General features: G+C 39.7%; 1 protein-coding gene across 14 annotated transcripts in view; it reads left to right on the forward strand.

The window, feature by feature from the left end:
- Positions 1-17,208, forward strand: part of LOC124277341 (dedicator of cytokinesis protein 9-like) — a 186,773-nt gene that overhangs the window by 17,096 nt on the left and 152,469 nt on the right. The gene's annotated exons all lie outside the window — the stretch shown is intronic.

Genomic DNA, 17,208 nt, shown 5'->3' on the forward strand with positions numbered 1-17,208 from the left:
ATACCATGACAGGGAGATACAATGACATCCCCAGCTCTCAACTCCTGCATTATTGTGTGTGACGTTGAGTGATTCAGTGAGGAGCAGTCAACATCCCTGCATGTACATCTATACATCACATCCTTGATCTAGTATCACACACAGCCAATCAGATAAATCATCAGTCATACTGTTATGTTTGGTTTATCACCCGGAATGATATAATGTTATGTAACACGATGTAGAGGACACATTCATTCATGTCTGTAGTCGAAACAAGATTGATCTGTAGAAATCGTTGTCCATTATATAAATCGGTTTCTGTGGTGTGTCGACAAGGCATCAATCATATCAATAATTAGAACAGCACTTTTTGTGATGGAGTGATCTACATGATCCATACGAAGCTGATCTCCAGCAATTCTCAGCGTTAGATTCTGCTCAGCGAAACAAGCAGAACTAGTGTCCGCTAACGTTCAGAGTGATTTCCTATTGTAGTATTAATCAACCTGTTCCTATTAATCAGCTTGTCTGATGTCGTAAATAACCGTCATTGCCATTTGTTTGGCACTGGGCCAATAATAGTCAGCTAATCAAATGTGCTCATGAGTTGGAGAAATTTTATAATTAAAGGATGATTAGAAGTGATTGAAGATGTAAGGCTCCTGAAGAAACAAAGTCACGGTGAGATAACATGTCCAGAATATTATGATAGACAGAAGATCAACATAAATATACTATGCACACTTTGCTAAGGATCAAATCGAGGATTCAATAGAAAACTATGATGTGGGGTCAAATTTGGTTTAAATACCTAAGCTTATTGGAAGCATGGATCCTAGGTTTCAGTATATCATTGCATCTTGTGGATCCCATACCTGCTTTTGATGTTTTGTTTTTTTTGTCAATGACTCGTTCCATGATTTGCAAAATGGTTGATTGGTGCCATGAAAACCACTTTTATGGTTACTCATGTATCAAATGCATAAGGTTAGCTTAAACTGACTATTTGCCCAATGAGAGGTTACCATATTATTATTTATACAGTTTTAAATGGATACAATTTCAAATTATAAATCTGCGTTAAGTAAAGTTGTGAATTTTTGTGATCCTTAGCAAAGTGTGAGTACTATTATATAAATAAAATGGAGGCAAAAAATTACAGCATATATAACCCCAAAATATATCTCTGATTTGTTATAAAACTAGACAAGATACTTCTCGGCTTATGATTTATTTTGGTGTTAAATTATTGTCAATGTGAATGGGAAACATTAATACAGAAGTTGATTGAAATTTGTTTATCTCCTTCAAGTTCAATGCATGTTTTTAATCTGCTACCAGTGGATATGAGGCTACTTGCTGTACTGTCATATCCAGTACAGAAGCCCAGATAAGCTGCGTATCCAGGTAAAATACGCATAGAAAATTTCTAATTACGCATTGAAAAATAATTATTGCGTACCAATTGCGCATTTAAAATGTTGGATACGCAAAAAGTTTAAAACAAATGCGTACAGAATATATTTATAGAAATTGCTTGCGTAATGAAAAAGACATCGATTGCTATCAAGTTGTACTGTTAGTATAGGACAAGTGTTGTACTGTCAGTATAGGATGAGTGCTTTTTTATGAAGTCATGTCCATTATACTTAACTTGGTTTCGATTAGATAATGCAGAACATACCTGCTTAGTAAACTTACTCAATGACATAATACTTAGGTGAGTAAAATGACTGAAATACGCACATATTTGAAAGCAGTGGGTAACGGAAAATGAAATACCCGTTCAACATTCATAATACCCACTCCAAAAAATTACAGTGGGTACAGTACCCACATGAGCTAAATCTTATCTGGAGCTCTGCAGTATTTGAAAATAGTTATGAAAGTAGGTATTTAGGTATCATGTTGGCTTCTTGATACAAATACAACAGTCATGAAAGTCAAGGGGTCCATCATATTGCCTTATTCTATAATTTAAATATTGACAAATTCCTGAGATTTAACTACTATGGGACCGGTGAAGTTTGTAGGAGACGACTACGGTAACAGGATCAGGTTTTCAGGCCCGCTGATGTGGTTGACACATGGCATTTTATCCCAATTATGTAGATTTATGCTCTTGCTGTTAGTCACTGGATTGTCTGGTCCAGACTTGATTATTCACAGGCCTCCACCATATAGCTGAAATATTGCTGACTGCAGCATTAAACAACAAACTAACAAACATTATATACTATTGAAGCAAACGTCAGTGACATGAGGACCTCCGTCAAGTGTGAAGCCTGGAGATGATGATTTCAGTCACGTATGGGTGTGGCACTCATGTTGAAAGATCACATGCTGGGGAATAAAGGTCGTATTTCCCTTGAGTAGGGGTTGTTTACTGTGTTACTATGAGATAACTGTACTTCCTGGTTGGTGTAATGTACATGCCATTGTTTACACGGCTTGACGAACTGACAATATAGATCAGATAAGAACTCAGGCTACAATAAATTGGTCAATAGATTTTCATGCAAATTAAACATGTTGTTATCAGCACCCCATTGCTAGTTGGTAAAGGGGACTAAATTGGACCGTCTGTGAGTGTAATGATCCAGGTTAGAATTAATCCTTCTCAATGCATCTTTATCATAAGAGATGACTTGTGGGATCGGGAGGTCAAGCCTGCTGATTTGGTTGACACAGTTTCAAATATCAATGTCATGTTAATCACTGTATTGTCAATTCAAGTGCTTCCTTAATGTGTGGTACATGTTGTATGTTTGGCTATAGTGCCTGATATCAGGAGATTTCACTTCACAAAGCTCACTTCATGAGTAGTAGTTTCGGGTGCTTAGAATTACGACTGGCCGTTGATAGTGTTAATAAGTTGAAACTAAAAGTTTGCCCGGAAACCAGTCTGTTAAGGACTCGATGTGAAACTGACAAACAACAAGAAATGGGATGTAAATTACAATTTTATTCTAAAATTAATTAAACTTTAATGTTTGCAAATTAATACGTATCGCTGCAGTAGTATTACAGTTGCTGTACAACTTCAAAAGCAATATGATACAAAATCAGTATGATACAAAATCAGTATGATACAAAATCAGTATGATACAAAATCAGTATGATACAAAATCAGTATGATACAAAATCAGTATGATACAAAATCAGTATGATACAAAATCAGTATGATACAAAATCAGTATGATACAAAATCAGTATGATACAAAAGCAGTATGATACAAAAGCAGTATGATACTAAAGCAGTGATTATGTTTATGAATCATTCCAGCTGAGAAACAACCGTTAAATAATTATGTAGATGTCAATCCTCACCACTTGATAAATGATATTTGTAGAATGTTACCAAGTATGACCAAAGGCCTTCATGTTTTGTCTGTCTGTTGGCCTGTCTGTCTGTCTGTCTTGTCACAATATACAGGGAATAGGTCAGCTAAAACAACAAGCATTAATTCTATCCATTGTTACCTGTACTGCCAGGGATGCAATATTTTGCTTCCTTTCGCTTAGCCTAGTGGTTAAAGTGTTCACTCATCACGCCAAAGATCCGAGTTCGAGTCCCCTCATTGGTTCACAGTGTGAAGCCCATTTCTAGTGTCCCCCGTCATAATATTACTGGAATATTGCTAAAAGTGGCGTAAAACCGGACTCACTCACTCACTCCAACTACGTTATTACTGCTGTTGCTGGACTAAGGCATGTGTTCGGCAGCCTGAGGGTGTGAATGGTAATGTAATGAATTGTTTTCACCTATCTGAGGTTGACTTGAGCTCAGTGTGCGAAGAAGAGGACACTGTCATCAAATATTTAACTCCACCTGTCAATATTGGGTGAAACCGTCAGCGTGTGTATCTGCGTCATTGTGTGGATGGCAAGACACCTCTACAGTGTGAACACAGTTATATTGTCTTACATAGATGGTGATACTCTACATGGGGCACTGGTGATAGAGCTGATTCTTTCGGCAGTCATTGTGTGTATCTGTGTCATTGTGTGGATGGCAAGACACCTCTACAGTGTGAACACAGTTATGTTGTCTTACATAGATGGTGATACTCTACATGGGGCACTGGTGGTAGAGCTGATTCTTTCGGCAGTCATTGTGTGTATCTGTGCCATTGTGTGGATGGCAAGACACCTCTACAGTGTGAACACAGTTATGTTGTCTTACATAGATGGTGATACTCTACATGGGGCACTGGTGATAGAGCTGATTCTTTCGGCAGTCATTGTGTGGATGGCAAGACACCTCTACAGTGTGAACACAGTTATGTTGTCTAACCTAGATGGTGATACTCTACATGGGGCACTGGTGATAGAGCTGATTCTTTCGGCAGTCATTGTGTCTATCTGTGTCATTGTGTGGATGGCAAGACACCTCTACAGTGTGAACACAGTTGTGTTGTCTTACATAGATGGTGATACTCTACATGGGGCACTGGTGATAGAGCTGAATCTTTCGGCAGTCATTGTGTGTATCTGTGTCATTGTGTGGATGGCAAGACACCTCTACAGTGTGAACACAGTTATGTTGTCTTACATAGATGGTGATACTCTACATGGGGCACTGGTGATAGAGCTGATTCTTTCGGCAGTCATTGTGTGGATGGCAAGACACCTCTACAGTGGGAACACAGTTATGTTGTCTAACCTAGATGGTGATACTCTACATGGGGCACTGGTGATAGAGCTGAATCTTTCAGCAGTCATTGTGTGTATCTGTGTCATTGTGTGGATGGCAAGACACCTCTACAGTGTGAACACAGTTATGTTGTCTTACATAGATGGTGATACTTTACATGGGGCACTGGTGATAGAGCTGATTCTTTCGGCTGTCATTGTGTGGATGGCAAGACACCTCTACAGTGGGAACACAGTTATGTTGTCTAACCTAGATGGTGATACTCTACATGGGGCACTGGTGGTAGAGCTGAATCTTTCGGCAGTCATTGTGTGTATCTGTGTCATTGTGTGGATGGCAAGACACCTCTACAGTGGGAACACAGTTATGTTGTCTTACATAGATGGTGATACTCCACATGGGGCACTGGTGATAGAGCTGAATCTTTCGGCAGTCATTGTGTGTATCTGTGTCATTGTGTGGATGGCAAGACACCTCTACAGTGGGAACACAGTTATGTTGTCTTACATAGATGGTGATACTCTACATGGGGCACTGGTGATAGAGCTGATTCTTTCGGCTGTCATTGTGTGGATGGCAAGACACCTCTACAGTGTGAACACAGTTATGTTGTCTTACATAGATGGTGATACTCTACATGGGGCACTGGTGATAGAGCTGATTCTTTCGGCAGTCATTGTGTGGATGGCAAGACACCTCTACAGTGTGAACACAGTTATGTTGTCTAACCTAGATGGTGATACTCTACATGGGGCACTGGTGGTAGAGCTGATCCTCTAGGCCAGCTGGAATCTAATGTTTCTTGGTTTGAATCCCATCTTAACCCTGATTAGGTCTTATGGTTCATAGCTGTTTACTGTATGGGTAACTGAATGGGTAAGGGGCATCAGTTAAACTAGATTCAGGTAACTTGCCTCTCACATGTAGAGGTTCTGCCCCAGCATAAATGAAACCGTGTTTGAAGCAGCAATAAACCTCACTCACTCACTCACCAACTCACTCACACTCACTCACTCACTCACTCACTCACTCACTCACTCACTCACTCACTCACTCACTCACTCACTCACTCACTCACTCACTCACACTCATTTTCGGTTCAAATGCACAAAACTATTGTATCACCTCTGTTACTGATTGAAAAAAGTATATTTTTATTATTAGCTGCCATGGTGATACAGCCATCAAATTGTCTGTTTCAATCAATTGTTTTTTTGTGTGTGTGATTCGATAACCTCTTACTGACCAATCAATTTAATTCTTTCCAAATTCATGGCAGAATATTTATATGGTTCCTGTAACTGGCTTTGACTACAAATTAAGGTGTTTGGAAGAATGACTCAACATAATGAATAATGAAAAGAAATAGGAAAACTATTAAAAACATCTTGTTCGTGGTGCAGGAAGGATATCTGTAACGCGGAGAAGATCAGGCCGTCAGGTGATTCTCTTCCAGTTTGGAAGCATATTTATGTGAACTGAAGAGCCTTTCAACCCTGCCCAAAGGCTTGGAGATATTATTACCCCGGTATGTTCATGTAACTGGACTGACTGAGTTTCCTTTTACGCCGCTTTTAGCAATGTTCCAGCAACATCACGGCGGGGGACACCAGAAATGGGCTTCACACATTGCACCCATGTGGGGATTCGAACCCGGGTCTTCGGCGTGACGAGCGAACGCTTTAACCACTAGGCTACCCCACCGCCCCTCATGTAACTGGACCTTCAGGACATATTCATTGAATAGAACCTGCTAAACAAACCTTTATTTAATGAACATTTTAGCATCTAAACCTAGTTGAGTAGGGGTGAAACTGATTGCAAATTTTATATTGCCACTAAAGTATTGTATATATAGCAATTAAAAATGTAAATTATCATTTTGTTTCCTTATATAAACAATCAGTTAATCAAGTCAATGTTAGATATGAACAAGGCTGATCTAATAAATGTTGAATTTATATTTTTTCCTTGTCGTGCTGGTAATCTTGATAGATGTAAACATTTCTGAGTTATTCAATGTTTAATAGTTATAGCAATAACTGCCTATTTATAATGCGCCTATTTCACACCCTAAGGCATGCTCAAAGCTCTACAGAATAGGATTATTATACCCCAGATAACCCAAGCTGCCTGTGAGGTGCTAGAAGGTTATAGTCACATGACTTTCCCACCAGGTACCCATTTTCTGCGGGGGGAACAGAGGCAAGTTTGAACAGACTCACTTGCCTAAGGTGAGACCACATGTATCACATGTACTTCGTTGTGGGGCAGGACTGAAGTCCTATAAACTCTCAGGAGTCAAGCTGCCCAACACGGTCACCCATCCAAGGACTCTCCTCTCCCAACAATGCTTAATATCAACTGATTTGTGACCTGAGCTCTTTGTGCAGGACCACACATCTATATTTAATATTAGTTTTTCAGGGCTCCAGATTATTTTTCAACATCAGGAGTACGTACTCCTTATTTTTTCAATATAGGAGTACTGGAAAAACTTAATACATTTAGACTGACTGACTGACTGAGTTTGGTTTTACGCCGCTTTTAGCAATATTCCAGCAATATCACAGGGGGGATGACACCAGAAATAGGCTTCACACATTGTACCCATGTGGGGATTCGAACCCGGGTCTTCGGCGTGACGAGCCAACACTTTAACCACTAGACTACCCCACCGCCCCTAATACATTTAGAGTACTGAATGGAAATTAGTAATCAGTATTCTTGTGTTTCTTTGGTATATGCACCACAACATTGCTACTCTTGTGTGAACAGGTCAATAAACAATAAAACAATACTTTTGTCATATAAATACGTCTGTAAATGATTCGTACACCATTGCTGTGGTGCGTATCTGCTACGTTTTCAAAATTATTTCCTACCGTATCATGCGTATTTTTTATCCGTACATACGTCAATACGGCCCTTATCTGGAGCCCTGGTTTTTATAAGTTTCTGTTGACACAGCATTGATGCTAAAATTGTACAGAAACATCGACATTACTGATATTACATACCTGCCATTAAGATTCCATTGAGTGTTCAACATGAAGCTGTCTGTCTTGGTGGCCCCGTGTATCTCCATGGTATCAACACTTTGGTTGTTGTTATCTCTACAAGACCCATGGATGCTGAAAGTGGTTCATTAATGGATGTCTCATTCTGGTTAATCAGCATATGAAAGTTTGCTGTCAGTGGTATATCAGTTAATTAAGAACTAATTAAGAAGAGTGCAGTTCAGAGGGATTTGGGGCCCTTGTGGTTTGCCTATTATTGTAGAATGTATGGATGTCTTCAATGTCTAACATTCAACTGATCCTATCAGTTGCTATCATTTAACTTAAGGGTAAGGGGCAGGTGCCCTTTCTACCTCGTACATCTAATACAACTTTTAGAACAAGGACTCCTTCAATCTGTAACATTCAGGACAATTGTTAGAACAAGGACCTCTTTAGTCCTGCATACAACACAAGGGTTAGAACAAGGGCCTCTTTAGTCCTGCATACAACACAAGGGTTAGAACAAGGGCCTCTTTAGTCCTGCATTCAACACAAGGGTTAGAACAAGGGCCTCTTTAGTCCTGCATTCAACACAAGGGTTAGGACAAGGGCCTCTTTAGTCCTGCATTCAACACAAGGGTTAGAACAAGGGCCTCTTTAGTCCTGCATTCAACACAAGGATTAGGAGACCCAAGAAGGTCTGGGTTAGAATTGATCTTCAGTAACCCATGCTTGACCGACGGGTTACCACCGCCATATAGTGGTGCGCCATAAAACTAAACTCACTCACTCACTCAAGGATTAGGACCGGTGCCCCTTGAGTCTCACATTCAACACAAGGATTAGGACAGGAGCCTCTTCAGTATCACTTTTAACACAAGGGTTAGGAGAAGGGTGTCTTCAATCTCTAACATTCAGCATAAAGTTCAAAACAAGAAACTTTTAATTGTAAAAGTAATTTCAAATTCTTAATTTATTTCGTCAAATACAGGTATGTACAATGTAATTTCTGTTTTATAAATTACTAGAAACTATTAAATTGATTCATTTACCCTTATCTGAAGACACTGATTCCACTCAGTGTAATGTGTGTGATTGTTGGTAGAAAGTCACAGGGGTTCATTTGATTGCACTACAGGTGCTTGTCCTACATACAGTGCCTCAGACAGTTATTATCATTCCCTCTCACTATCAGATGTTGTGATACTGATGGTATCCCACTCAATGGGAGGTGCCGGAATGCCAACAGAAGCGTCAACATCAACATTGTCCGAATGGCTGACAATGAGATGAGACGTTTAGTTCCACTAACAGGGATGAGTTTTGAGATCAGTGAGATCACAGATAGTGAAATGAGATCCATAGCCTGATAACCATATGGTTTTGGAGGATACCAAGGAGATGTACAGAGTGTTTATGATGCTGTTTACCGTATATACTCCAAATAAGCACAACCATTCTTCTCCTGAAAACAGTGTGATCACAGGTCTTAGTCTTACATGGCTTTATCTTGATTTGCTCGGATTATACTGATGCTTATTCCCATAATACCTCATACTGTCTGCAAATATATATCCAGAAAACGTAAATAAATAAAATTCATAAGGAACCCAGAAAGTTTTTATACAGCAAAACTCTGAGAGGTGAGGTGATGTGAAATTGGGTTTTACGTCGTACTTGAGAATATTTCGCTCATATGACGACGTGCATGCGTGTGTATGTGTATGTGCGGCTGCTTGAACTAGCCCAGACTTAAGCTGGTTTTATAGTGCTAGCCCACTGAGATACCATGCCGCAGTGAAGCATGAATACCCCACTCAGACACATTATACTGACTCCGAGCCGACCAGTCCTTGTTGTACCCATTAATGCCGAGCGCCAGGCAGGGACCAACAAGTACCATATTCTAGCAGCTTTTGGTATGACGCGGCCGGGGATCGAACCCGCAACCTTCCGCTTTCCGGGCGGACGCTCTAACCACTACACCACGGGCAAGTACAAGCAGCCGCACATACACATACACACACATGCACATTGTCATATGAGCGAAATATTCTCAAGCATGACGTTAAACCCAATTTCATCTCACCTCACAGGGACTAGGTACCCGACTTATGAGGTTGAAGTTAAAAACCCTCTAGGGCCTGTACACAGCTTTGGCTGCATACTCCCAAGGAAGTTGAGAATAACTGAGCATCTGGATCCAATTGGTCAGGGAACAAATAAGCCACTGCCAATAACTGCATAAGTAAGATATATAAATTACAATATAATAAAAACAAAAGTATCAAACCCAGTATCGGGAATGGACCCGTGAAGATCCAGGGTAGAATAGGTCTTCAGCAACCCATGCTTGCCACAAAAGGCGACTATGCTTGTTGTAAGAGGCGACTAACGGGATCGGGTGGTCAGGCTTGCTGGCTTGGTTGACACATGTCATCGGTTCCCAATTGCGCAGATCGATGCTCATACTGTTGATCACTGGATTGTCTGGTCCAGACTCGATTATTTACAGACCGCCACCATATAGCTGGAATATTGCTGAGTGCGGCGTAAAACTAAACTCACTCACTCACTCAATATCTGGAGTGTCACATTTACTGTTAGTCTCTCGTACAGACCCTGAAGCAAATATATCCAAGAAAGCCCACGCAAGTCTAGAAAATGTGAAAAGTCTAGATTTCCCCAGTCTCAGGGCTCCTTTTCATTATATTTTAATTTTGTTTACTATGAACTTTTTTTTCAGTAAAATATGCTCATTTCAGAGACTAGTTGTTTGTCTAATTTACTGTAGGTAATATGGTACACCTAACTGAAAATACTATGGCCTTTTCATTCATAACACTTCTTCCTGTTGTGAGTAGCAGACAGGGAAATATGACCGTTATTGCGCTGATACTGGAAGTGTCACAGGTGATGTACAGGCAATATATATGGTATAGCTGGCTCGTATTGCTATCATGGCATTATTAGAAACACAGGAAAAGTAATTCACATCTATCAATTTCTGAAAGCAACTGGTATTCATCAATACTACATATATGCCTCATTGTGCTGGCCAGATTATGTCAATATCAGTAACGTTATAACTTATTTCATGTAAAGGTCAACTGAAATGATTTATTTGATCGGTTTGGGGTTATTTTTGTACAAACCTGTCGACATGGTTTTACATGGTAAGTGTTTGTTTAGAGTGACACTCACAGTATCACAGCTATATGATTGCGGTCTGTATATAATCAGTCCTGGAAGTTGTCAGGTAACTATCATCATGAGCATCAATTGACACTTACTGAGATGGTTGAGCTGGGGAGAAAAATCGGGGCAGACAAATATGAAAACGGACTCTTTATTTGTTATGCCTTGCTAAAGGAGAGTGTGAATACTTGTAATCTGACATTGCACTCCCATTTTTAGTCAGACCTAATATTTGTACAAGTATATATCATGAGCATCGATGAGTGATGGTAAACAAGATGCAGGATAAGAGTCTGTTTGTACAAAATGACCTTATCGCTAAGACCTTCTTAACTCCTGTTCTCCAGAGCGATGTAGACACTACACAATGATCGCCTTTTGGAGTGGGGCCTAGGGTGCCATTGTACAAGACAAACTTTTAAAATTAGCACTAAGGTGAATGTAGCTTCCATATCTTAACATAGACTTACGACAGTCTTAGTGCTAAGGTTGTTTTGTACAACGGCACCCTGGGCCCACTTGCACAAAGTGGTCTTAGCGCAACAATGATCATAACTCCCATACTCTAACATAGACTTAAGACGGCCTTAGTGCTAAGGTTGTTTGTACAATGGCACCCTGGGCCCGCTTGCTCAAAGTGGTCTTAGCGCTACAATGATCATAACTCCCATACTCTGACTTAAGACGGCCTTAGTGCTAAGGTTGTTTTGTACAACGGCACTCTGGGCCCACTTGCACAAAGTGGTCTTAGCGCTACAATGATCATTACTCCCATACTCTAACATAGGCTTAAGACGACCTTAGTGCTAAGGTTGTTTGTACAACGACACCCTGGGCCCACTTGCACAAAGTGGTCTTAGCGTTACAATGATCATAACTCCCATACTCTAACATAGACTTAAGACGGCCTTAGTGCTAAGATCATTTTCTGATAGTCCTAGAACTTACTGAGTGAGTGAGTGAGTATGGCTACTCCACCGCCCCTCCAGAACTAAGATATCTTTGTGCAAGTGGACCCTGTATTTTAGCATAGACTTACGATTATAAGTCTTAGAACTAAGATTTGCTTTATGCAAGTGGACCCTGTACTTTAGCTTAGACTTACGATAGTCTTAGAACTAAGATTTGCTTTGTGCAAGTGGACCCTGTACTTTAGCATAGACTTACGATAGTCTTAGAACTAAGATTTGCTTTGTGCAAGTGGACCCTGTATTTTAGCATAGACTTACGATAGTCTTAGAACTAAGATTGCTTTGTGCAAGTGGACCCTGTACTTTAGCATAGACTTACGATAGTCTTAGAACTAAGATTTGCTTTGTGCAAGTGGACCCTGTATTTTAGCATAGACTTACGATAGTCTTAGAACTAAGATTGCTTTGTGCAAGTGGACCCTGTATTTTAGCATAGACTTACGATAGTCTTAGAACTAAGATTTGCTTTGTGCAAGTGGACCCTGTACTTTAGCATAGACTTACGATAGTCTTAGAACTAAGATTTGCTTTGTGCAAGTGGACCCTGTACTTTAGCATAGACTTACGATAGTCTTAGAACTAAGATTGCTTTGTGCAAGTGGGCCATAACAACAAAGATTCAGAACACATAGCACCGATGTGTAGCAATGCAAAACATTGCAGAATTTTGTAAGCCTTAAGAACCAGTTCAAGTTTCTGTAGGATCTGGACAAACAAGATCACAGACATTTTTTTCTCGGTTTTGTTTAAAAAATTGTTGACATGCAAGAATAAGTTTCATTTCTGAAATCTCTAGAATAGTAACCTGGACAAAACTTCAAAACCCAGTTTTAGGTTATAGAGAACAGAACTCTGTGGGAAGATGTTTACAGCACTCGCTGACTCAGCGTCTCAAAAATTTGCATATTTTCCATGTTTTCTGCCAAGGGGCGCATGGAAACGATGTTGTCAATGATTAGCCAATTAACGCTATCATAATGAAAAGGTCATGAATGCAGCAGGGAGACATCTAGCCATCTAGTTGGTGAATGGCGAGGAGTTGTGCTGCTTGTGGCGCTGGAGAATGGTAAGTTGGGCTAGTCAGGGTTTCATCAAAGGACCTCTGTGTTTTGTAAGGGTACAAGAGATTAAATCGTTACTTTCAGTGGATACAATCAACTCAGGACTGGAATTCAATATGGCTTGCTACTGTGTACATGGTTATGGAAATAATTGCCATTGCTGGCTTTGACCCAGTATAGTTACTGCCAGGGAGGCTGATGTTGGCAAGTTATATTTCCATTCGCTTTGAAATTTAAATAAAAACCCATGATGTAACATGTTTAACAGGGATTTTCATGAAATGTGAAATGTGTTCCTCGTGCATAAAATTAGGACAAGTTAGCTTGCACCATGTGGGACAGATGGATTTTGACTGTTGTCGTACCTCAGGGGATGAATATTTGATACATTTTCTTTTCCTATGTTTGCTCTTGCTTATGCAAATATACTGGTATCAGTAGAACATAGTGTTATTAGTTGTGGTACCAGTAGTACTCGTTGTGTAGCCATAGCAGTAGGTGTACAGTCACTAGTACTAGTTGTGCTAGTTCTGTAGCCAATAGTAGTAAGTACTAGTTGTGTTGCCAGTAATGCCAGTTGTGCTGCCAATAGTACTAGTTGTCCTGCCAGTAATATTAGTTGTCCTGCTCATAGTACTAGTTGTACTACCAGTAGTACTAGTTGTTGACTCTAACAGGGTCATGTAGTCAAGCGTGCTGATCTGAAGGATGCATGTCATCATGTCACAATATGCTAATATTGATATTCATGATCTCAATCACTGGATTGTCTGGTCCAGACAGTTGCATTCAGCAAAAAAAGAAGAAGAAAAAACAACAACTTACTTTCTGGTTGTAAGAGAGCCCTCTGGAGTTATCAGGTTTGAGTTGGTTCCTAACCACCAACACCTGCTTGTCATGACAGTAGAGACATTGTGTCAGGTTTGGCAACTTGGACTAGATGAACCAGTGATTGATATTGGTCATTGTACCGTGACAGGTGGGTCCTCGCTCATAATGACTATCACTGGTCCAAACTCACACGCTGTAATCAGCACAGAATACAGAGAGTGCAGCTTTTAACAGTGGACAAACAAACAATAAAACTTGTTGCAGGTTACAGAACAGAAATACATTTGTGAATATTTGTATTGGGGATGAAAGATTGATTTCAGATTCCATAAATATATGTTATCTTGATCACTTTTGTGTACCTCTGTATAAGTATATGAGCACAGTCATTTCACAATCTCACATCGCTGATGGTACCATTTGGTGTTATCAGAGTGTAAAATATAGCCCGTCCCACTGTCCTTGACGGTCTATGTTTGTGAAGGACAGTCTATTAAATAAGTAAGGCGGTCTTTTGGTTGGGGAAATATTTGAAAAATTAACTTAACTTGCTTTGAACTTCGTCTTAGCAATCATGCTCTTTCTCGTTCTCGTTTCAACATTTGTTGATTTTTTATTGTTTTAGTTTTTTGGGACTGGATGTGTTTGTTCAGGACTGGTCACTTTTTTTTGGACAGCCAGTCCTTGGACAGGCCACATTCAGAACTATTTTATACACTGGTGGTATGGGAAGTTATTCCAAATTGTCAGAACAAAAGCATGTTGAAGGTAATTTTCATTTTATCAGTTTATGAATGTAATCATTGTGAAGCTGTCAGGGGGTCATACATTACCACCTGAAAACTGTTTGCACCACTGATAGTGACATCTCATCCTTACCATGCATGGAGCGTGAATATGAAATTACCCACGCCTAATACAAATGGACATTGTAAATAACTGTGTGACATTTTGGAGTTCATGTTCATGTGAACTGATGGAGGCATTTGATATGTTGCTCGTTCACTATTGCAGTTATTGGGTTGGTGGTGGTGAAGTGAAATGGGGTCTTTATTGCCTTCAGGATTGTTGCCCTTATCATGTGAATGGCAACATGTATGTGTGTGCATGCATGCATGCGTGCGTGCATGCCTGTGTGTTCATACTGTTGCATCCAAGAACAGTTGAAGATCCGGGTTAGAATTGATCTTCAGTAACCCATGCTTGTCATAAGAGGCAACTAAGAGGATCGGGTGGTCAGGCTCGCTGTCTTGGTTGACACATGTCATCGCATCCCTATTACGTAGATCGATGATCATGCTGTTGATCACTGGATTGTCTGGTCCAGACTTGATTATTTACAGACTTCTACCATATAGCTGGAATATTGCTGGGTGCGGCATCAAACAGCAAGCCAACCAACCAACATCCTTAAGGAACTCCTATTGCAGCAGGGGTGGAAATAACTTTAAAATTGCTTGTGTACTCCGGTACTGTGGCACATGTAAAATCACTTGCCCTGATAATTTTTCCACTGTACCAGCCGGATTTCTTAGAATATTGCTGAGTGTGGCATTAACCTTTAGCCTGCTGGATAACAACAAACAAGTTGATATTGTCCAGTAAAACCTGAGCAGGTTTAATCAGATTAACACTTTCTGAATATATATGATTTCGATAGAAACAAAGAAATTAAAAAAGGGGCCCAGTGATTCAGAGCCTGAGGAAAATCACCACCCACTTCATTTAGAGCTTTTGTATTACAGTAAAGGCTGTCAGGAACGAGAAATAATATGATTCCTGGACTGAGGAACAGACTGGGGTTTAATGAAACACCGACAGCTCACCCTCTCACTCTGCAGTAGGGGTGGGTATTGCAGAGAATTTTCATATTGCGATATATTGCGATGCGGAAGCATATATTGCGATATGTATTGCAATATATGGCAAGGATTATTTTTTTAACAAAAACTACTTATAATCGAGTTAATGCTTGATTATAAGCAAAAACACAACGAAATCACTATGATTGATTAACCGTTTATAAAAACTTTTAATCATGACAAAATAAAAATGTAATTAACATTTGGCACTTATGCAACAGGGAAAAGAACAATTAAAAAAAGGAAATATCCAAAGATTTCCGAGTGTTACGAAGTTATACGAATGCATGTCAAAATACCGGTTTTCGATCAGCGTATCGCAATACGTTATCGTTTTCATGTCTGAACCGGTAAATACTGGTAAACCGGTTATATTGCGCAGCCCTACTCTCCAGGTCTCATATAGAGCTACATTAATCACATAAAACTTAGTCAGGAATGTATATGGAGATAACCAGATCATTAATGTTTCAGGAATAGATATGAGGTTATCTATAATTGTGAAGCAAGTCTTCATTAATTCTAGGAACTGCATGAATAATGATGAGCTGTCTGGAGGGCAAGACAAGAAGATTTACACCATAGTGACGATTTGAATTCCTGCATGAACGTGGCTCTACGTCATATTAATGAACGTGGCTCTACATCGTATTCAATGACATTTCAAGTGGACTTGGCTCAACCTTGTATTTTTCCAGCAAGTGGAAAGGATTATAACGGTTTCTATTCTCCAAACTTTCACTGAATGAGATGACTCAAGGTCATGCAATAAAATTGATTTAAACGTTTCATCTCTACTGAAGGGGCTTAATTTGGACCTGTTTGAGAAGCATCCATCTCTCGTGATAATAGGCATGTTTCTGTGACCATGACACTGCTCAATACAGTTGGCCATTGTGCTGCGTGAGGAGAGGGGATTCTAGTGTTGAGGACAGACGTTGCAGTTCCTGGTCTCTCTGTGGGTGTCTCAGTACTGTCTGGGAACTTCATCTGATCTGGAGAGGCGGTGTGGTAGTCTAGTGGTTAAAGTGTCTGTTCATCACACCAAACAGCTGGGTTCGATTCAACACATCGGTACAATGAGTGAAGCCCATTTCTGGTGTCCCCCGCCGTGATATTGATGGAATAATGTTGAAAGCGGCGTGAAACCTCACTCACTCACTCACTCACTCACTCACTCACTCACTCACTCACTGATCTTGACACGACTACAACTGAAATAGTTAAATTCCCTTAGAAGGCTTAGAAGGTTGTGTGTGGCAGGATTATTGTTGAAGTAGAAAGAGGCAAATAGATGTGACTGTTTAGTCAATACATTGAAAGAAAATGTTAAATTCCACTTAGTAAAATGTCCATTTGACGTCTAACATTTACATATTGCTTGATTGATTAGCTTAATGATAAATATGAACATTGCTGTTCCATAAATTGAATTTATTACCTTCCTATTGGCCATCTTAATCTAACAAATGTATGTATTTCTGTTGCTGTAAATTATTAATTTGGTATAGACAGTCATAAAATTGCTACATAACAACATTAAATATTTATCAATAAAGTGATATCATAATATACGATAACATCCCTACGGAACACCCATGTTTTACACCAATTTGGGGAAATCAAATCATGACCATATATTTC

The sequence above is a fragment of the Haliotis rubra genome, unplaced genomic scaffold, assembly GCF_003918875.1.
Source record: "Haliotis rubra isolate DU_JTF1 unplaced genomic scaffold, ASM391887v1 Scf106, whole genome shotgun sequence".
Lineage (NCBI taxonomy): Eukaryota > Metazoa > Mollusca > Gastropoda > Lepetellida > Haliotidae > Haliotis > Haliotis rubra.